We start from the raw sequence: 21,917 nt of genomic DNA, 5'->3' as shown, positions 1-21,917 counted from the left end.
AGCAAATTTTATTAAGTTCTTTCAAAACAACAACTTCTTTTAATTCAGCAATTTCACTTATAGGAATTTATCCTCAGGAAATAATTGAACAAATATACAAAGATGTATGTATAAAGCTGTTTATCATGTTAGCGTTTGTAATAGTAAAAAATTGGCAACAGCCTGACTGTTTAAAAAGTGTTTTTTAAAGTTGATTTTAAAAATAAAAGAATAGGGACTTCCCTGGTGGCACAGTGGTTAAGAATCCACCTGCCAACGTAGGGGACATGGGTTCAAGCCCTGGTCCAGGAAGAGCTCACATGCCGCAGAGCCACTAAGCCTGTGCCCCACAACTACTGAGCCTGCATGCCACAACTACTGAGGCCACACACCACAACTACTGAAGCCTGTGCACCTAGAGCCCATGCTCTACAACAAGAGAAGCTACCATACTGAGAAGCTCACACACCGTAACAAAGAGTGGCCCCCGCTAGCCACAACTAGAGAAAGCCCATGTGCAGCAACGAAGACCCAACATAGCCAAATAAAACTAAAACTAAAACTAAAATAAAATAAATTAAAAAAAATAAAAGAATGAGAAATCAGAGATAAGAAGGGGAAAAAAGGTTGAAATAGGAAAACAATCCTTATAATAAAGACCTGTCTTCCTAAGTGGCAGCACCCTTCACAGATAGAGAATGGAAGGGGCAGAGTGCAATGTGGCATCCTGTACATATGACACCGTTACCTCTCTGAAGACCCAAAAGTTTGTACTTCTAACAAAATGGGCCCTAGCTCTTTGGTTCCACAAACACACATCACCCTTTCTCTTTTTTTAAAACAGCATTACCCATTGTTCCCTTTGATGACTGGAAATGTAGCTCCTTCATTCAAAAACATCTAGTTGAGACAGTGGGAGGATGTCGTGAGGTGCATCAGTCTGACCGGGAAAATTGATAATAGCAGAATGTTGCTTCTCTGGGGATGGGAATTGGGGAAGGGAAATCAGAGAGTAGAGTATGTACTCAATAAATCCTTGGATGCAGCCAAGGCAGCCAGGATTAGACTTCAGCATACCCAGTTCCATCCTGGCCCCCTTTAGTGGAACTGACTACCTACAAAAACAAGGATTAGAAATTCAGGGCAAAGCCCACCTGCCTGGAATTTTCCATATCACTTCTCATTTTGTACTGACTCCATTACTCATGGCTGTCACATTTCCAAATTCTCTGGCCTTTTATCTGCAGACTTTGGCTCCTAGGTCTCACATCAGGTGCCCATGGCTATGAAAACCAACGACTTGGCTTCCTGGCATTCCCTCTCCAGCATTTACCAGGGAAACTGGAATGTGCCACTCCCATGTTTCTCCCCAGTGTTTGTGGACCTGTGTACCCCATCCCAACCTCTCTTCCACCTCAGGATAGCAGGATCAGAAACAAAGGGATGCATTTAATAGGTCAAATAATGTTAGACTTAGAAGGGATGGTGTTCATCATTTAGTGAAATCAACCTTATTTAAAGTGAAATGACTTGCTCACGGTCACATAGCTAATTCTAATGTAATATGGTACCTGGGTGCCAGGGTGATCCTTTTAATTTTAATTTATTAAAAAATTTTAAACCAATTCCTAAGATTCCATAGGAAAGATGACACTCTATTTGATCTATAAGTACATCCAGGTATGATTCACCCTAAATGGAAATGGACCACAGGTCTAGTTCAGGTCTTTGTTCCTCTTATAAGGAGGATGGAAATGTCCCATTTCTTTTTCAAAGTGGTTACATGCTTTTTTGACTCTCCTTTTGGGGAGAATGAAGCAGGCGGGTCCAGGGGGTCCCAGCCTGGAAGCCGATGTCCAGGGTGGCCAGGAGCAGAGAGAGGCAGAATGAAAGCACAAAAACATTTCTGAGAGAATGCTCAGCATCCAGCTAGCAGAAGCTCCATCTCTTTGTGAAAGGGAGGCAGAACCCAAAGGTAAAGGGCCAAGTAAACATAGGAACAGACTGTGGTTGTTGGGGTTGGGGGTTGTGGAGAAGAGGGCTATGACAGATGTAAAAGGGGAACTGAGGTGAGAGGAGTTAGGGTGTACTTGGATGAATGGATGAATGAGGCTGGAGTACAAACTCCTTCATGGATGCTGACTGAAGGTGTGGAGGGAGTTGACCTAATTAAAAGCTACAAAGGGGGAGATGTAGAAAACCACCTAGTTGTGAACCTCCCACTTGCAGTCAGAGAACACAGCAAGACCTGATGACCCAATTGAATGTTTCAAAAGAGCCCAATACTGTAGACAGTTATATAGAAGCTTTAAACAGTGAAAACATTCTCAGACTTCTTCCCAGTACTGTCTTAGCCACAAAGCCCTAGAACTGTGTAGGCACAAGGTCCCCCATAATCCCTGAAGCACCGAACATCTCACCATTCTTTCTGACTCAACCGTGAAAAATCTGTCCCATTTTCTCCCCTGAAACCAGCTTACCTAAATGTCTGTACCACCAGTGTTAAATTACTCTACTGAAACCCCTGGGGTCAGCTTTGACTTTCTCTTTTTCATTCATTCATTCATTCATTCAATTAATATTGAGCCCTTACTGTATCAGGTATACTGTGCAAGACTCTGGGATACACAGTAGTCAGTAAAACAGGCTGATATTTGCCTAATGGGATGTACAGTCAAGCACTCACTAAATCAAATTGATTCCACCTTCATAATGATGGTCATATTGATTTTTTTCTTTCTACCACCATTCCAGTTCACTGCTCCAGCACCCTGTACCAGAACTTTTTTGGAAACCTTCTGTCTTTCTCCCTGTTTGCATTATTTTCTGCATGCTAATCTATCCTATATTCCACTAATTCCTAAATATGATAGACCATCAGAAACACATGAGGTTTATAAATATAGATTCCTGGACCTTAGCCCAAACCTACTGAATAAGAAAGGCGGTAGGTCCCAAGAATATCTATATTTTTTAAAGCTAACTCATTGATTTTGACGCACAGCCAGGTTTGGGAACCATTGTTATATATCACTGTTATATATCACCAAACACAATTCCACTTGCTCAGAATTCTTCAGGAAATCCTCTTCGTCTGCAGAATAAACTAAAATATTAGCCTGGCATTCAACATTCCAACCTATCTATTCCAATTTTCTTATACTACAATTCTAGTCTACCTTTAATTATGTGACCTTGAGAAAATCACTAAAACAGGCAAGAAAAAAATCAAGGGCACAGTCTTTTTTAGTTATCCTGTGCTACAAAAACTCTTCTGCAATTAGTTTCTTAAAAAATTGAAGTAATAATGTATTTACTTCCCTTTCCAAACACCGTTTTGGTGGTGAGTTTTGTTCCGCATCCTTTGTTCCTTTTCTCTCCTGTTTTCCCTTCCTTCTGTGCCACTGTGGTTCTCTTCCAGATCTTTTTCTCATTTAAATAGTCATGCTCACACTTGCTAAAGCAAACTAGTTCATTCTTACATTGTTAATCACAAAGTATTTACATGTATTTACAATGAACAAATACATGTTCGTTGTAAAAAAATTTTAATTACGAGGAAGAAAAATACAATAAAAAGTGAAAGTGCCCTCTTTCCACTCTGAGCAACTCTTCAGACTCTATTAACAGTTCAGTGATGCAAAGCTCGCAAACATTTCTTATATTCCCATTTTCTGTAGGGATTTTGTATCTGCTCTCTGCCTTGGTCCTACCCTCCCAACCTCATCTGTCTCTGTGTTGGCTCAGATCAGGTTTTCTCCCAGGCTTCAGCATCCAACCATGTCTTCCAATCCACCTGAAGATATCCAGGACAATTGCTCCTCTCCCTTTACCTTCTTTCTGACTACAAGAAAGAGGTTGACTAGTCATGCACTATTAGTTTCCCAACTTCCTCTCAAAAAGTATTTTAATTGCTGTTAAAACTCTTCTTTCTATCACCTATTTTGGGGTCCCCTGTTGTTTTGGGGACCATGCCTTTCTGCAGTGCACTTTAACAACAGGCAGGGAAGGTAGCTGACTGCTGAGATGATTTTCTGAGTCTTAGACAGCTTCTCCATCATTCTTCTTCCCAAATATTTCCTCTGCCAGAGGCCAAGTTTCAAAATCCCTCCAAAAATTTTTTATAATAGCCTTATTGAGATACAATTCCCATAGCATATCTTTAGTGTACGGTTCAATGGTTTTTAGTATTTTCAAAAACTTGTGCAACTATGACTACAATACATTTTAGAACACCTTTGTTATCCTAAAAAGAAACCCCATACTCATTAGCAGCCACACCCCATTTTCCCTCAACCCTTCCAGTCCTAGGGAACCACTGATCAACTTTCTCTCTTTATAGACTTGCCTGTTCTGGATATGTGGTTTTTTGGAGACTGGCTTTTTTCAGTTACCATAATGTTTTCAGCATTCATCCATGCTGTAACATGTATTAGTATTGACACTTCATTTCTTTTTATTGTTGAATAATATTCTATTGTATGAATAAATCACTTTGTATTTATCTACTCATCAGTTGATGGACATTTGGGTTGTTTCCACTTTTTGCCTACTATGAATAATGCTGCTATGACCATTCATGTACAAGTTTTTGTATGCACATATGTTTTCATTTCTCTTGGGTATGTACTTAGGAGTGGAATTGCTGGGTCATTGGTAACACTATGTTTAACATTTTGAGGAACTGGACCGTAGTCCCACCAGTAGTGTATAAAGGTTCCAATTTCTCCACATTCTTACCAACACTTGCTATTTTCCATTTTTTAAGTAGTCATCTCAGTGGGTATGAAGTGGTATCTCACTGTAATTTTAATTTGCATTTCCCTAATGACTGATGATGTTAAACATCTTTTTATATGCTATTGGCCATTTTTATATATTCTTTGGAAAAATGTCTATTCAGATTCTTTATACATTTTTTATTAGGTTTTTTTATTATTATTATTGAGTTGCAGGAGTTCTTTTTTGTTCGTTTTGCTTTGTCTTGTTTTTGTTTATTTTTTGCAAGATTATATATCTAGATACAAATTACTTTAAGATATCTGATTTGCAAAGTTTTCTTCCATTCTGTCAGTTGTCTTTTTACTTCCTTGATGATGTCCTTTATTAAGGGACACACGTTTTAAATTTTGATGATGTCCCATTGATCTGTTTTTTCTCTTGTTGTTTTTGCTTTTGGTGTCATATGAAAGAAATCAGGGACAAATCCAAGGTAATGAAGATTTACATCTATTTTAGAGCGTCAAGAAATAAACCCATACACCTATGGTAAATTAATCTTTGACAAAAGGGACAAGAATATACAATGGAGAAAAGACAGTCTCCTCAGCAAGTGGTGTTCAGAAAGCTGGACAGCCTCACGTAAATTAATGAAGTTAGAACACTTCCTCACACCGTATACAAAACTAAACCTCAAAGTGGTTTAAAGACCTAAATATAAGACACGACACCATAAAACTCCTAGAAGAGAAGATAGGCAAACCATTCTTTAATATAAATCATAGAAATGTTTTCTTGGATCAGTCTCCCAAGGCAAAAGAAATAAAATCAAAAATAAACAAATGAGACCTAATCAAACTTAAAATTTTTGTATAGCAAAAGAAACCACCAACAAAACAAAGCCAACCTACAGAATGGGAGAAAATATTTGCAAACAATGTGAAAGACATGGGGTTAATTTCTAAAATATACAAACAGTTCATATGACTCAGTATCAAAAAAACCAAACAAACCAATCAAAAAATGGGCAGAAGACCTAAACAGACAATTCTCCAAAGAAGACATACAGATGGCCAACAGGCACATGAAAAGATGCTCAATACCACTAATTATTAGAGAAATGCAAATCAAAACCACAATGAGGTATCACCTCACACTGGTCAGGATGGCTATCATCAAAAAGTCTACAAATAATAAATTCTAGAGAGGATGTGGTGATGGGAATGTAAATTGGTGCAGCTTCCATGGAAGGTTATGGAGGCTCCTTTATAAACTAAAAATAGAGCTACCACATGATTCAGCAATGCCACTCCTAGGCATATAACTGGAAAAGACAAAAACTCTAATTTGAAAAGATACATGTACCCCAATATTCATAGCAGCACTATTTACAATAGACAAGACATGGAAGCGACCTAAGTGTCCATCAACAGAGGAATGGATAAAGAAGATATGGTGCACGTGTGCGCGCACAGGAATATTACTCAGGCATAAAAAAGAGTAAAGTATTGCCATTTGCAGCAACATGTATGGACCTAGAGAATATCATACTAAGTGAAGTAGGTCAGACAGAGAAAGACAAATATTACATTATATCACTTACATATGAAACCTAAAAAATGATACAAATGAAGTTATCTACAAAACAAAAATAGACTCACAATCATAGAAAACAAACTTAGGGTTACCAAAGGCGAAAGGGTGGTGTGGAGGGATAAATTAGGAGTATGGAATTAAAAGATACACACTACTATAAATAAAATAGGTAAGAAACAAAGATTTACTGTATAACATAGGGAACAATATTCAATATCTTGTAATAACCTATAATGGCAAATCATCTGAAAAAATGTATAACTGAATCACTTTGCTGCACATCTGAAGCTAACACAATATTGTAAATCATCTATACTCCAATTAAAAAAAGACTTACATCTATTTTTTCCTCTAAGAGTTTTAGACTCAGTTCTTACATTTAGGTCTTTGATTCACTTTGAGTTAATTTTTGTATATGGTGTGAAGCAGGGTTTCAACTTCATTTTTTGCATGTGGCAATTCAGTTGTCTCAGCATCATTTGTTGAAGAGATTATTCTTCTCCACTGAATTGTCTTGGTACCCTTTCAACAATTTAAAAAGGCAGAACACCATAAAATTCTATATTTTCAAAATTGGAAAGGATCTTAGGAATTTGTACTGGTCAGGCTTCTTAGTTGTAGACCATAGAATGCATTTTAGCTATTTTAATTGGGAAGATTTTATTTTATTAAATCATTTTTGGGAGTAAAAGAGCAAGAGGCTCAAGGTCAGAGGTTCTTAAACTTGGCTGCACACTTAATTATCGGGGAGCTAATGCCAATATTATACCCTGTACCATGTACCACGCTGTTTGGAGTAGAATCCAGGCAACAAGTAAAAAAAAAAACCTCAAGTGATTCCAATACATAGCCAAGATTGAGACTTAGTACTCTAGACTGAGCTCCTAGAAATAACATCTAGAACCACATTGCTGAATTTGCCTGGTGGAGGAGCCGATGCCATCACAGACCTCAGAACAACATAGCTTCTTCCATAATCTGCAAGCTGCAGCACCACTGACAATCCCAGGAGGTCACCTGTGCTAGCAAAAATGGCCTCTCAGTGACCAGGCTGTTTCCTTAAGTAGCCCTTTCTGAATCAAAGAATGTTGAATGTTAGAACCTGTCACACGCTCACATCTAGCAGCAAAGGAATCTAGGAAAAGGTTTATTTAGACTTCAGTGGGAAGATGGGATTCACAAATGTATAGAACTATTCAAATATGATGCAAATGTTAAAAAAAAAAAAGTTTTGGAGTAACCAAGAAAGACAAATGTCTACTACAGGGTCATTGATTGATTACAAATCTGGACATGAGTCAGAGACACCTGGGGGAACTTTGCAATAATAAAGATTCCCAGGCCACACCCCTGGAGAAGCTGATTCAGTAGGTTTGTGTGAGTTCCAGATTCTGCCAGGTTTGGGACTTTTGAGAGTCCAACCTCCACTTTGAATGTTTGCCTTCAGATCAGAAGCCTTTCACTTCCAATTTAGAAATAAGGCTTAATCTGTACGTCTCCAGAGAAGCAACAGAGTGATGCAGGCTCACAATAAAGTGTCAAAGACCAAGTAGAGTCTTTGGCTAGGATCTTAATCACAGCAATGGTGTGAGTAAAGGGGTCTAGACTGGTAAGTATTAGGAATATGGTATTTCCTGATTCTCTAGGATGACCACTATCTGCCTTTGGGAGAACTGTATAGTTTGAAAGGTCATTTTCAATATTTGAAGGCAAATAAAAACAATCCCTTATTATTTGCATAATGAAAACAACTGCAAGGAAAGCTAGGTAAAATCTCCCAGGCTGGTGGGGGTATGTAGAAGGTAGTAATTTCTAAGTGGGAGTATGTGTATGTGATTTTTATATTTATCTGAAATAAAGCATGTGTTCAAAAATTTGGGTAACACTACCCTAAACCATCTGGTCTTTCCTTTTGGAGGAAGAGGGTGTGAGTGAATTCAAAGCAAAGAGGGAGGGGAGCCCTCTGATGGCCACATACTTCAACAGCTGCCCCTTGCACCCAGCAAATGAAATGCTTCTTCTAAAAGATTATAATTTTAAAGTATTCCCTAGAGTCTTCAATGTACAACTTTTAAAAACTATCAGAGGCAGGGACTTCTCTGGTAGTGCAGTGGTTAAGAATTCGCCTAGCCAATGCAGGGGACACGGGTTCGAGCCTTCCTGGTCCAGGAAGATCCCATATGCTGTGGAGCAACTATGCCCTTGCACCACAACTACTGAGGCTGTGCTCTAGAGCCCGTGAGCCGCAACCACTGAGCTCACATGGTGCAACTCTTGAAGCCTGTGCGCCTAGAGCCTGAGCTCTGCAACAAGAGAAGCCACGGCACAAACGCAGCAATGAAGAGTAGCCCCCGCTCTCCGCAACTGGAGAAAGCCCACGTGCAGCTGTGAAGACCCAACACAGCCAATAAATAAATTAATAATTTAAAAAAATTACCAGAGCCACCTGGCTGTAGCCCAGGTGACCATCGCATCTTATTTAATGTACTGTATATTCACCATGTCCTGGGTCAGGGCTACTTCAAATCACACCTTCCCGGAAAGCACATTGCTTCTTATCAACAGCTTGATTTACAACCAGCAAAAATCCATAGCCCTCTGTGACCCTTGTAAAAAGGCTGCCTTTCACATCATATCCTCTTCAGAAGGAATAAAACACCCTTATTTCTTCTGTCAGTGCATTGGCTAGAAACACTACCTGGACCAGTGGTTTATTTGAGAGAGGCTTGTGTTTAGGGGAAGAGGCCAGGAAGATAGAGAGCTGATCTCACAATGCAGCGAGACCAATATGTAACAGCCTATTCTCTGCAGTGAAAATGGGAATAGGAATTTGTACGCATTCATAAAGTTCAGCATAGGCCGGCAGATAGCATGTTCTAAACCTTACTGGTTCTCATAACTTCTCTCCATATGTTTTCATAACCTCATGACTGTTATGTCATGAGGGTGGGGGTACGGGGGGGAAGATTGCCAGAAGAATAAATCAGTTACACATTAAATTTTCTGGAAAAAAGAATCCCTAGCAATTTTATAGGTCCTTGACAACAGCTATTAAACTGAATCTTTCAGGAAAGAAAAACAGAGTTACCTATGGTATGTTGTTTCCTCTGTGTTTGGCTAACTGTAAATCTGGCAGCTAGCAGAAAATCATAATTGAAAGGAATCCAAATCAAACCAAATCTCCTCTATCACTTATGACTACTTCAGTAAAGCTCACATTATACCAAAAATCAAGTGTTTGTTGCAGAATCAGGGTGCAGGACGGCTTTATTTTATATAGTCTAAACAGGAGCTGTGATGAATTAACTTTTAGTTGCTTGTGATTAAATAGGGAATCTAGATGAGTACTTCCTGGAGCTGGGAGCATGGTGTTGAAGTGGAAAGCAGTTTACTATAGCAGTAGGACAAAGCACAGGAGAAGCTGTGGCAACCTGCACAATCCTGACTGTTGCTCTGAGAGCTAGGAGGTTCAGGTGACTCGTGATTCCTGTTCCCCTAGAAGCAGAGGAAAGAAGCTGCCACCTCTGGATAAACTTACCACAGCATTATAGCACCTCTCAGGTATAGAAATGCAAACACAGCATTATAGGAGACCCTGTAAAATGTCAGGAAGGATTGATTGGCAAAGACTGAAATGAATGCTAACACTCACATCAGGAAGGATGTAGTTACACAGACATTTTCATATAATGCTAGTGGGAATATGTCTTTCTGGAGGGCATTTAAGAAGCTTTATAAAAACTTTAAATGTGCATTTCCTTTGACCCAGAAATTCCACTCTAGGATTCTCTTGAGCAACTAAACAAAGATGTCTGTATAAGGATGTTCCTCTCAATGTTTTTATAATAGGAAACTACCTAGAGAATTGTCAAGTACATCATAATGCATCCATACAAAAGTGTAGTATGTAACCATTACAAATGATGCCTGAAAAGACATCCAGAAAAATGTTAAGAGGTTTCTCTGGGTGGTAAAATTTCTGATTTTTTTTTTTAATAAAGGGAAAGGAAACAAATTTAGGAAGAACTACTTGCTTGTCAATAACTGCAAAATAAAGCTGTTTCCGTCTTCAATATTAGGACCCCACCTATGAGGCCCCTATGACTATGGATAAAGAAAGATATTTGCTGCACTTTTCCTATTTAGAGGAGAAGCCTTGTGTAATTAACTCTAAACCAGTGACGTTTAGAGGACAATAGAGAGTTTTGATGAGGGAAAACTTTCTAAAGATTCTGTGTTTATTCATAGAATAAATGTTTGTGCAATGAATGAATGAATGAAGTGAATGCTTTGTAGAGATAAAAGAGACAAGAGAAACCATCCAAATTCTCATTCTGCAAATGGGGTGCTTGAAGCTGGCAACTAGAAACTTACATAGCTAGAAATAGATGCACATAGCTGGCAATTGTTACACCCGACACTGCCAGGGTCCAATGTGACTTCACAGGATCAAGAGAGATCTGTGATTTCTCAGGTCCTCTCCACCTCCAGGTCGCCAAGTTCTGTAAGGGCTACTTGGGTGTGATGACTAACTATTGGCAAGACGCTTTTTAAGGCTGTGGTGTAACTTGGAGCTACTGATACCCACAGTACTTTATGCATGGGTAGTGATAATAAAGTCAGGATGAGGATGCTGTTTCTTCTGCCCTGGGAAGGAACGCACTGAGCTTCCTTGATCCCATGTCCAGGCCCCCTGTGACTGTAGTCACTGAAAGTACAGTCAGGGTGAGGCTGTGGTTTGTAGCTTAGAAAGCACAGTTTTCTCTTTCCTCCTAAAGGGCCTAGCCCCCACAAAGTTGTGGGGTATATGGTTTTAGACTCCATTAGTGTTCTTTTTCAGTATTCCTCTTCTCCACCTGTTGCTTTTCCTACATCCTTCTCTTCCTATGTTTGCCAAAAACCTCCCAGCTACGTATCCTATGTTCATCTCAAAGGACCATAAATGGCACTAAATAAATCTATGGTTTCTATACCACATTAAACAATGTTTCATTATAGAAAATCTCAAACATACACAAAACTAGCAATAATGCCTATGTCCCCATTACTTGGTCTCGTCAATTGTCAACATTTTGCCAGTCTTATTTCAATTATTCCCTCTCTCAACATTTTTTTGGGGGAATATTTTAAAGCACATCCCAGACATCATATTATTTCACCTTTAGAATGAATCTCTAACTGAGAAGGAATTTCTAAAAACACAATCACTATGCTATTAGTTCACAAATTAATAACAATTCCTTAATGTCATCTAACACTCAATTCATATTCAAAGTTCACCATTTGTCTCAAAAATGTATTTTTTTTTTTTTTTGGCACACGGGCTTAGTTGTTCCGTGGCATGTGGGATCTTCCTGGAGCTAGGATCGAACCCGTGACCTCTGCATTGGCAGGCGGATTCTTAACCACTGTGCCACCTAGGAAGCCCTTAAAAATGTATTTTTATAATTAATTTGATTGACTCAGGATCAAAACAAGGTCCATACATTGCATTTGGTTGGTATATTTCCCAAGTGTTTAAAAAATCTATTATCTATCTATCATCTATCTATCTATCTATCTATATCTATCTTTATTGAGGTGAAACTCACCTAACATAAAATTAGTTTTTTTTTTTTTAAACAGGGTCTTGGGGTCACGAGACCAAGGACATGTAAGTTTATTTTATTTTTTAAATTTTTAACTGTGTCTTAGTTCCCTAACCAGGGATTGAACCCATGCCCCCTGCATTGGCAGTGCAGAGTCTTAACCACTGGACCACCAGGGAAGTCCCTAAAATTAATCATTTTAAAGCAAACAAATCAGTGGTATTTAGTGCAGCCACAATCTTGTGCAACCACCATCTCTATCTAGTTCTAAAACATTTTCATCGTCCCAAAAGGAAACCCAGAACCCCTTTAAGCATTGCTCTCCTTTTCCAGCTCCCACCAGCACCTGCAACCATCAATCTGTGTTCCATTGCTATGGATCCACTTGTCCTGAATATTTCATAAGATGGAATCACACAACAGGTGACCCTTTGTGTCTGACCTTCTTCCCCCCTCCCCCCCCCCCACCGCCCCTGAGCATAATGTTTTCCAGGTTCACCCATGTTGTGGCATGTATCAGTACTTCATTCCTTTTTACGGTCGAATACTATTTCATTGTGTGAATATACCATGATTTGTTTATCCATTCATTTGTTGATGAGCATTTGGGCTGTTTTCATCTTTGGCTACTTTGAACAATGCTGCTATGAACATGCTTGTGCATGTATTTGTTTGAGTACCAGTTTTCAGTTCTCTTGAATATATACCCGGAAGTGTGATTGCTGGGTGGTATAGCAAATTTATGCTTAACTTTTTGAGGGACTGCCAAACTGGTTTCACAGAGACTGCACCATTTTACATTCCCACCAGCAATGTATGAGAGTACCAATTTCTTCATGTCTTGCTATTTTCTACCTTTTTTATTATAGTCTTCCCAGTGGATGTGAAGTGGTATCCCATTGTGGGTTTGATTTGCATTTCCCTAATGACTAATGACTTTGAACATCATTTCATGTGCTTCTAGCCCATTTGTACATCTTACTTGGAGAAATGTCTATTCATGTCCTTTGTCCTTTTTTAAATTGGTTTTTTTTTTGTTATTGTTGTAAATTTGTTTTGTTTTGTTTTTGGGTGGTTTTTTTTGGTGGGTCTTTATTTATTTATTTATTTATTTATTTATTCATTTATTCATTTATTTATTTATTGGCTGTGTTGGGTCTTCATTGCTGCTGTGTGGGCTTTCTCTAGTTGTGGTGAGTGGGGATTACTTCTCATTGCAGTGCGCAGGCTTCTCATTGCGGTGGCTTCTCTTGTTGTGGAGCACGGGCTTTAGGTGCATGGGCTTCAGTGGTTGTGGCACGTGGCCTCAATAGTTGTGGCTCATGGGCTCTAGAGTACAGGCTCAGTAGTTGTGGTGCAGGGGCTTAATTGCTCCGTGGCATGTGGGATCCTCCCGGACCAGGGCTCGAACCCGTGTCTCCTGCATTGGCAGGCGGATTCTTAACCACTGTGCCACCAGGGAAGCCCTGGTGTAAATTTTTTAAAAAATCTAGTAGTCTCCCTGCCCCCGACCTCCTTTCCATGCTATGTATTTGTTGAACAAACCAAATCATTTGTCTTGTAGAATTTCCCTCATTCTGTATTTGGCTATTTCCACATGGTGTAATTTAACTTGTTTCTTTATTCCCTTATTTCCCTTAAACAGATATTTTATAACTAGAGGCTTGATTAATTTTGTTGTTGTTGTTGTTGTTTCTTTGTGGTGATACTTCATACATGATCCTATGTTCTTCCTTCTGCATTACATGGAGGAGCTCATAATGCCTAGTTTTCCAGGTTTTAATTATCCAAACTGTATATTGAGGAACTCTAAGGTTCTGCAGTGTTACTTATGGGGCCTTGAACATGTTTAATTCAAATTTCATTGAAAATATACAATTGACTACTGTTTTTCTGGATTTCTTCAGATTGAAGAGGAAGCCAAGTAGGTAAGCCCTAGCCCTCTACCCAGCTTCAGCTAGAGTCACTCTAATTTTATATATTGGAGTTCTAGGCAAGATTTAATTAGAAAAACTGTTACATTAATTTTTAAAAATATGGAATAAAATGAACATGATAATAAAATGAATCCCTTCTAAAATGTTAGCTGATTTTGTGACCTTACCAGAGGTATTTATGTCATAACTGGGGACGCTGGAAGCCAGAAAGGCCTTAAGACTCAGTGGGGAAAAAAAAAGTTCCTTAATGCAAGTAACGGGTGCATCTGGTGGGAGACAGAGCAGAGTCTTCCTGGTGATCCTTGAATTATACATCACAGAGACTGTTGTAATGTCCCCAAATCTAAGGATGCCACCCATTTGTAAGTGTTTTTGCCTCATTAAATGAAAGTGGATTTGAATAACAGAAACTCACATTTTAAAGTCTAGCCTAAAGCTTTATGAAAGGACTATGGTCCAAAATGGAAGGTGTGTGAGATGGTAATGGCTGAGAATCTGGCAATTGCCCCTGGTGTGGTATATAGATGCACTTCTGGTGTCTTTTGCAGGAAATATCTCTAATTCTGGTCACAAGAAAAAATCCTCCATCTTTCTGACACAGAATATACACATTCTCTTGATACCTTAAATCAATATCTGATTGTCCACCGGACACTTTTCCTCGTATTCCAATAAAATTGAGCTCTTCTCTATAACTGAATGTTGAACACATCAAGGTGAAGGATAGCACATCAGACCCTTATCCCCAGGATTTTGGAGGCAAAGTCTTTAGTCTTCTTGTGGCTAAAAGGAGATTTATGAATCTTTGCATCAATTCTAGTTTAATCCTCAAGTGTCTTGCTTTTTAATCTTCAAAGAATTGTAAAGTCTGCCCTTCACAGAACTAGGAACAGCAGGATGGACACACAGCTGGATCCCATTGCAGGCAGATGAGGGAGAGCACTGAGCTCCCATATTTCCTCTGAGATGAGAAGACTCCAGGTTTGATTATCCTGTTCCTCTGCTCTGTAGCATTGTTTCTGGAATAGAAGCTCTTGCCAGTAGAACAAATGCTTCAGCCAGAACTTATGTTATCATCACCATCATCATCATCATGCCCATATTGCAACATAATGTTGGAAAAGAGGGACAATTACGGACCCTCTTGACCTTCTGAAGCTGATTTTAAAAGGGCTACAGAAACAAGGGAAGAAAAGCAGCCAATCCAAGGCTCAGATCAGCTGCTCGCCCCACAAACTCCAAGTTTACTGTAGAAACTCAATCACCTTTCTGATTTCCCTGACAGAATTCTCATGAATTGTCCATGAAGACTTTGGTTAAATTTTACCAGCCTTTATTCACACTGATAAAATAATATACATAGTAACAGTGACTTTTTAGACACAAATGTCAAGGTTTATCATCTCCCCAAGTCTGTCCCCAACTAATAGGTTTCAGGGTGACGATTGCAAGCCAAGGACAGAGATACTGTTGGAAGGAAGGTTAAACCCAATCACACATAGAAAATGAAGTTGCATAAGAGGCCTTCTAGAGGGCCTCCTCCCTGTTCACCAGGCTGCATCCCTTTTGGTATAGAAACCATACTCTGTACGTATGGGTTTAGATATAAAAATGTTCATTATGGTGAACAACTGGAGAGAATCTAAATGCACAACAGTGGGAAGTCAGGAAAGCATAAGTGCATTTTGAAACATTAAAAAAGATGCTGCATAAAATTGATTGATGTGGGAAGATGTTCATGATAAATTAGTTGAAAAATAAAGGTGGGGGAAATTTTACATATTTATAATTTTTCTTTTTAGTTTTGGATATTTTTAGTCTTGAAGGAACTATGTGTGCTTTACTTGGGAGGAGAAGGGAGGTTCTATTCTAAGCTTTTTTGTATATTTGCATGGATTGGCTTATCGGATTAGCTCCCTGTGGAAGGCACGGACATTTTGGACCAATGGGAATAAGGCGGAGAGTGAAAATGTTTCAACTTGGAAAGAAGAGAGGAAGGACAGCCCTAGGTGACACTGGGGCATCTTGAGTACTGCCTGGGAAAGTGGGATAGATGGCAGATGGACCAGGGAGTGGAGTAAATGAAGGCTTGATTGATGCACCAGGCTCCAAGCTTTGAGCTATTTATAGTTTGGTCTAAGTACCACCATGAAGGTGAGTAGAATAATGTCAGGGCCCAGCCTGGACATAAGGTGGGATAAGAGTGATCCTGTAAAGTTTCTGGTTTTGTTGTTGTTATTTTAGCCTTTTAATCTCCTTTCTTTACCTGCATGGTTCTGGGTGAGGAGACTTGACAGTCTTCTGCATATTCCAGGAGTGAGGTTTTAAACATCAGTTAGATGGAAAGAAATGGGTTCATATAGAAAGAGAAGGTGATAATGGGGACACCAAACATATGGATCTTCTTTTCAAGTGGCAGCTCACCGCCCTAAATGCATTGCCCCAGGTAGAAACACAGGTTAAGATTCAGAAGCTCACATCAAAAATAGGGTGCTTTGTTTCTGCAGGTTAAAAAGCAACTTGTGATGTTACTGCAAATATATCTGAAAAGTGCTGGCAACTTCAAAGAGAATCATTAGGAGATTTCCCCATTAAAGCTCCTGGTAGTTTAAATGCATAAAGGTTCTTTTATAAAGATAGGACCAGGAGACATTTTAATAAAGACCTCTGATTAGGTAACTGGACCAGGAGAGCTGTTTTAAAGGTCTGGAATGGAGAGCAGTTTCTTGTGATGCATCTCCTGGGGCAAAGTCCCTAACTCTTTTCATCTGTTTCCTCTTCTTTAAAATGGTAATAATAATACCCAAGCTTACAGGGACATTGAGAGGATTAAATAATATTGTTTGTGAACAATATTATTGTTCAATGTTATTGATCCAATATTATTGGAATTAAATAATGTTAATTCCTTTATAGGTAAAACAAAAATGCTCAAAATTAACATCTGAATCAAAATTTGTGATACGTGCTTTGGAAGGAGTCTGGGTTCTTCCCAAGTGAATCATACCTAAAAGACAAGCCATGGAAGAGGAAGGTAAACTCACCTACTCCTTGAGGTTCAGAAAGAACATAATAGTGGGATGCTGAAGGAAGGATGCTGTTGAAGGTCAGAATTTGAATAAGAATCTCAAGAAATAGTCTCTCATCCCCCTAGTGATCACATGATCTCACTTGGTCTTAAGAAGTGAAACCTACAGGGTCTGGTAAAATTTTGAAGCTTTCTGAAAGGTTGCTCAAAAAGATAAGAAAAAAGGAGCAGCCATTGTTGGACAGAGGAAGTGAGGTACATGTACACTCACTATTGAATCTTGGACAAGAAGATCCACCATGATTACAATCTAGCTTCTAGTCCAGAGGCCAGTTCAGCCAAATATTTTTTTTTCTTTTTATTTATTTATTTATTTATTTTTTATTTATTATTTTTTTTGGGGGTACACCAAGTTCAATCATCTGTTTTTATACACATATCCCCGTATTCCCTCCCTCCCTTGACTCCCCCCCCACCCTCTTGTTCATGCTTTTTAAAACTCAGTGGCTAGTACATAAAAATGTCTACAACCCAGATGAGGCTGTTAAATTCTTTCTTAACAACAAGAGAGAAAGGAGAAGTGATTTACTGGAGCATGTTGCTGGGTTTATTTTTTATTTTATTTTTGCTCTTCTAATCCCCAAGCCCACAACAGCCCGTCTAGTTGAATCTTGATTTGTTTTATCTCATATGAATGTGAACATCCATCCTCCCAGCAGAAATGGTAAATAGCTGTACACATCTATGTCACGAAGTGGTCGTAAATAACAATCATTTATAGGGCTGGTGGGAGGGCAACCTTTGGGCTTACAGAACTGCCTGCATACTGTTCGATGAAGTTTTCTGTAACTAAAGAAGCAAGAACATTGTTTTTTTGTTGTCATTGTTTACCATTATTATTTTAAAATAATACATACATACATATAGTAAAGAAAAATTGATATATTACAGAGTGGTATTAAATTTAAAAGCTCTATGTCTGCCACAGTGGTAACCACTTAAAAAATATCAGGTTTAGGCTACACAAATCATGCATGAACATGTTCTTGTAAAAATTTAAAACCACACAGATAACACTAGAGTCCTCCTTGACCATCACCCCAATTACATTCGCCTCCTCAGAAGTCACCACCATTGTTAACAGTGGTGGGTTTGCTGTCAGATCGCTATAATCTTTATTGGTATGCTTATTTTGATTTTGATTTTGCACAAGTGGTATACTGCATTTATTATCCAACAACTTGCTTTTTTGACTTAATAACATATTTTTGACATTATTCTATGTCAGTGCATGTATATCTATTTCACTCTTTAAACTGTTGTGTAATATCACCCTGACATAATTTATTTGTGTACAGTGGACACAGAAATTTCCAATTTTTCACTATCACAACACAGAGCTGCACTGAGCTTCATTGTCCGTACTTCCTGGTACACATGTGGAAGTGTTTCTCTAGAACAGATGGGAAGTATCCATTTTCAGCCATTTGCATTTTAAGTTCTGTTGTTCACCATGATCATTCAAAATCACATGTTAGGGACTTTCCTGGTGGCACAGTGGTTAAGAGTCCGCCTGCCCCTCATGGGCCGCGTGTGGGTACTTGCTTTGTCACTTGCAAACTCAGGATGATCTCCAAAGCTAATCACTGGGCACGTGTGAGACACGGGGAGACTGAGAACAAGGAGAAGTTGAGGGGGATGGGCGAGAAGGGAAGTAAAGAACCGTGTTATTTCGTGGCAGATTTTCTGGAAGAGTCATATATGAGAGTACATGTATTTTTTTAAACCTTGCTGGCAATATTCAACATGTTCATTATGTCTTAACAGAGGTATGTGGTGGACACTCTTAAGCTGGAATTAAATTTTATTCTTCCTTACAGAGTAGTATTCAAAATAAACGGCCTGGAGAAAACAAGTGTTCTGGAATGTACATAGCACTGAAATTGAGGTTGGGGTAATCTTTTGCCTCTAGGCTAAGCTGGAAAATCTTGAAAAATTTTTTTTTTTCCTGTGGCACATTCAGGTTGAATACAAGAACTATTTTTGTGACTAGTTTTTGATGACCTAAGGGAACTGACCAGTGTAATTTTTGTACCAGTGAACCAGGAGGTTTAGTGCTTTTATACTCATTTACTTGCATTTAAAAAATATGAAAGTTTAAGAAACTATGTGAGCTTAAAACTAGTCAAGCAGTTTAGAACCAAAGGCCTGTATTAATAAACACAACTATGCTAAACATTTAAAATAGTACAGTATACTGTTATGTACATAGAGTTTGTTAATACAGTCTTGGCATTGTGTACATACACGTATGACATTTCTACATTTTTAATACTCACATCAGCTTCTGCATAAAGTTTAATTGTGACAGAATTGTGCTGTTCTTAGCATATGCAATACACTTGACTTTACTGTTTTATTCTTGTACATAAAAAAAGTGCAATATGGAGATGCATACAGTCTTTGCTATGTTAGGTTTATAGACTGTTTTAAAGATTTCATCCTTTTGCCAAAATGGTGGAGTATGTCGTTGGTAAATCATAAATCCTGTGGTGAATAGTGGTGTAATGTAAAGCTTTCACCATGTTATATTGTCTTTTCAGACATTAATTTAGTAATTTTATATTTGGGAAAAATAAAGGTTTTAAATTTTATTTAACTAGAATCTCTGCGCTGCTGTAATTAAACATTCTGTACCACAGCTGTATTAAAAATAACCTTGCTGAAAAAAAAAAAAAAAGAATCTGCCTGCCAATGCAGGGGACACAAGTTCGATCCCTGGTCCGGGAAGATCCCACATGCCGAGGAGCAAATGAGCCCGTGCACCACAACTACTGAGCCTGTGCTCTAGAGCCCGTGAGCCACAACTATTGAGCCCACGTGCCATAACTACTGAAGCCCACATACCTAGAGCTGGTGCTCCACAACAAAAGAAGCCACTGCCCTGAGGAGCCTGCGCACTGCAACGAAGAGTAGCCCCTGCTCCCCACAACTAGAGAAAGTCCGGGCACAGCAATGAAGACCCAATGCAGCAAATAAATAAACAAATAAGTAAATAAATAAATAAATAAATTTAAAAAAAAATTTCTTTCTTTCTTTCTTTCTTTCTTTCTTTCTTTCTTACTTTACTTTATTGGCTGTGTTGGGTCTTTTTTGCTGTGCACGGGCTTTCTTTAGTTGCAGTGAGTGGGGGCTACTCTTCGTTGTGGTGCGCAGGCTCCTCATTGCCATGGCTTCTCTTGTTGAAGACCTCAGGCTCTAAGCGTGTGGACTTCAGTAGTTGCAGCACATGGGCTCAAAAGTTGTGGCTCACGGGCTCTAAAGCGCAGGCTCAATAGTTGTGGTGCACAGGCTTAGTTGCTCTGCAGCATGTGGGATCTTCCTGGAGCAGGGATCAAACCCATGTCCCCTGCATTGGCAGGCGGATTCCCAACCACTGTTCCACCTAGGAAGCCCAAGAAATAAATAAATTTATAAAAAATTACATGCTAATCATTTATTTCTTGATTTACCAAGTTTAAATCTTATCAACTGACTCCTTATTATGAAAGAAAAATGGAGAACTTAGCTCACTTATATGATCTTTCACCTCCTTTTGACTCCCAAGTTTTGTTAGTTATATTTTTATCACTCTATTAATTACTTTTACAACTTTATATAACACACTTCAATGTCTAGTTCTTTTCAAAACAACTTTAGAGAATATCTTTTGATTCTCTATTGTGAACATATTAGCACTTCTACTTCATCCTCCTCTTGTCTCCTCCCAACTTCTGTCAGCTACAGTATTACTTTTACCTTGTCCAGGTTTACATTCTATTCTGCAGCTATACAATCTTCCAAGGTTTCTCTGTGGACTCATTCTAAAAATTGGAAACCTTTTGACAATGTCTTAATATTATGACTCTTTAAATAATATTCTTGGGCTTCCCTGGTGGTGCAGTGGTTAAGAATCCGCCTGCCAATGCGGGCGACACGGGTTTGAACCTTGGTCCGGGAAGATCCCACATGCCGTGGAGCAACTAAGCCTGTGCACCAAAACTACTGAGCTTTCGCTCTAGAGCCCACGAGCCACAACTATTGAGCCCGTGTGCTACAACTACTGAAGCCCACGTACCTAGAGCCCGTGCTCTGTGACAAGAGAAGCCACTGCAATGAGAGGCCTGTGCACCGAACAAAGAGTAGCCCCTGCTCTCCGCACCTAGAGAAAGCCCGTGTGCAGCAATAAAGACTTGAGGATGGAAGATGCCTTAGAGGACTGGGACGGGGAGGGTGGGGGGGACTCGGGGGAGGGTGGGGGGGGAGTCAAGGGAGGGAGGGAATACGGGGATATGTGTATAAAAACAGATGATTGAACTTGGTGTACCCCCCAAAAAAGAATAAATAAATAAATAAAATTAAAAAAAAAAGTTTCCTTCAAAGTCCACTGTTTCTTTGAAGGCATTTTCATCATATGGGTGCCAGTTTCAGCAAACTAGGCAACTCTTAGTTTTCTAATTAGCCAGAGACAGGTGAGAGTAGTCTATTACCTAAATCAAAAAACCAAACCCTAAAATCTGTCAGAAATGGTGTTCATCACTGACTCTGTTACAAGGCACCTAGTCTAAAATCTTGACTTCTACTTCATAGCTGTCAGTCCTAGCTGAGAAGGGGAGGGACTGAAGGAAGACTCAGTGTCCTTGGCAAAGCTACAGGGGTAGGCTTTTTAATGGTTCATCTTTTTTCAGTGCTGTCCCAGAGAATTGGCACTGCCAGTAACCCAGGGGAAGGCAGGATAGCACAGTGGGTAAAAATTTGGGACCCAGGGATTCTGACACTTTATAGCTGTGTGGTCTTTTAGTACTTCATTTCTTAAGCTTCAGCTTCCTCATCTACAAGGCAGGGGTGATAATAGTGTCCCCCTCATAGGGTTGTTATAGGGGGTTAAATGTGATAATACACATAAAGCACTTGGTGCCAACACACAGTAAGCATCCAATAAATGTTAGCTATTTTTATAGTGAACCTTGCATTCTGAATATATACTGTCCTCTATGGGAAATTTCAGAGGAAAGAAGGAATGTGGTTCTC

General features: G+C 39.1%; 1 non-coding gene across 1 annotated transcript; it reads right to left on the bottom strand.

Annotated features, from left to right (window-relative positions):
- Positions 1 to 11,988: 11,988 nt before the first annotated feature.
- TRNAG-GCC (transfer RNA glycine (anticodon GCC)) lies at positions 11,989 to 12,061 on the bottom strand. Its single transcript has one exon. It is a non-coding gene; the product is annotated as a tRNA-Gly (tRNA).
- Positions 12,062 to 21,917: the final 9,856 nt, after the last annotated feature.

This window comes from Hippopotamus amphibius, chromosome 7, assembly GCF_030028045.1.
Source record: "Hippopotamus amphibius kiboko isolate mHipAmp2 chromosome 7, mHipAmp2.hap2, whole genome shotgun sequence".
NCBI classification, from domain to species: domain Eukaryota; kingdom Metazoa; phylum Chordata; class Mammalia; order Artiodactyla; family Hippopotamidae; genus Hippopotamus; species Hippopotamus amphibius.
Note: the sequence above shows the minus strand (reverse complement) of the source record. Positions and strands in the feature narration are given on the sequence as shown.